Raw genomic sequence first — 2,126 nt, 5'->3', positions numbered from 1 at the left:
ATTGATACATAAAATTCCACTTTATATTTGACGAAATGAAAGAAAATAATTCATGATAAAAAAAGAAATCACAAATTTGCAACTATAATATGGAAACAAAATTCTCCCTAATTTAATTAAATTCATTAATTAACTTTTGTTCACTTCACTTTTCTACTTAGTTATTATAAATATCAATTCTACAAATATACTATAAAACTGTATTAGAGTGTATAATATCAAAATACTTTATATAATTTCATTTAATTATAATTAATTATTTCTATAATATAAGAAAAATTAAATAAAAGATTAAAATCAAAATTTAATATTACTACTTATAACCTATAATTTTCGAGTCACGTCGGTTCGGTGGTTGGAAATTAATTTGGGAAATGACTGTGACATATCCTTAGGGAATTGATCCTAAAAAAAAATCTATCATAAAATTCATATTTTTCTTGCGTTCAAATATATCAATATTAATCAATCTTGGCCGTGCAAATGAAAAAAAATTCAAAATTTTGACATTTACGTTTTATTTGTGATGTATCGAACATTTTCTCCATCGAAGATGATCGAGCCTTGACACACAGGCTTTATAGACACGTACACTGGGAAAATAGGATCAAAAGGTCTAGGTAATTGAGTTAAGTTTTAAGAAATAAATTAGAGAGCCTATCTCACTTGATACTGGAACATGAATTATCTCGTATTGACTTTCGGCAACGCAGTGGAGAGTTCTAACAGGGAATGGAAATTGGAAAACGTTGTCAGTTTCTCTTTTATTATTCGATTCTGTACCGCTCGAACTAGTTAGCTTAAAAAAATATTGACTTTAGATTAGGTAAACATTAAGGATAGGGATTAAGTAGAAAATAGGGATTGGCTGGCTGTCGTCACGATAATCACAGTGCCTCCTGTTTTAATCGTACAACAGGCTATTATGCAGAAAGGAATAATAATATCAATACCTTTTTTTTACATAACCTGAATATCTATAATATCTTCATGTGAGAACAGTTGCATCTACTTTCATCTTTCGATACTTATGTGAGCATGTACGTGTTTTCGAAAATTTGAATTGGAAAAAAAAAAAAAAAAAAAATTTCCAATAATTTTCGCTCAAATCTCTTTCCCAGAAAATATTTTTATAAATTGAAAGTAAAAATAAATAAATTGAACATTCTCGCGGATAGCTACACATTTTACAAAAAAATTCGGAAAAAAAAATAAAAAAAAAATGTCTCAAATACTTTGGACAATTCGATGGATAGACTTGATCGAGAACTTTACACAGGGTTTAGGATCAAAGGGAGTTTTTTGTTTTTCCTTTTTTTTTTTTTTTTTTTTTATATCAAAATCCTTTCTGCGAAGAACGTGACACTATGATCGTGAAAATTAGGCGAGACGATCAAGCACACATTCCAATTACACACGAACGCCTTTTTGAACTAAATCCTGGGCCACGCGTTGGCCAGGATCAAAACGAAGAAAGAAAAATAGAACGGAGAAAGAAATGTTAAATTTAAACTCAGTCGCTATGAAATGCCTATGTACACTCCTGATAATATACGATTACGATTATCTAATCTCTATCCTTAAAAAGGAAAACGGAGAAAAGGAAAATTCTCTCACTCTCACTCTCACTCTCATTCTCTCTCTCTCTCTCTTTCTCTCTTTTTTTCTATTTCTATCTTTGAACAATACCGCCTAGAGCCTTTAGTAACGCATATCACAGTTACAAAAATTCAACGTTTCTCGCTACTTGGCAACTCCTTCCCCTCCCCTCCCTCCCCCCTGTGTCTGCAGTATCAAATCGTTTTTATACACATTTATACACGTACATCTATCGGACCCCAATGCTTTCGTCAGCCACGATTGCATCGCTCGACAGCCATGTGTAGCCTTCTTAATTGTGGGACATTTAAGGCTAAGAGAACTATGCCAGATCTGAGACAGTTTTTTTTTTTTTTTTTTTTTTTTTTTTTTTTTTTTTTCTTTCTTTTTTCTTTTTGCTTCTACAGGCAGTTGAGCTGGCTTTGAGTGCCGGCGATATCATTGGAATTGACAGAACGTTGCATGCACGGAGTCGTGCCTCTTGGAAATTCTCTAAGTGCTTCTCTTTTCTATCAATTGGAACTCTT

The sequence above is a fragment of the Apis dorsata genome, unplaced genomic scaffold (genome assembly GCF_000469605.1).
Source record: "Apis dorsata unplaced genomic scaffold, Apis dorsata 1.3 scaffold_73, whole genome shotgun sequence".
Classification (NCBI taxonomy): Eukaryota; Metazoa; Arthropoda; class Insecta; order Hymenoptera; family Apidae; genus Apis; species Apis dorsata.
Note: the sequence above shows the minus strand (reverse complement) of the source record.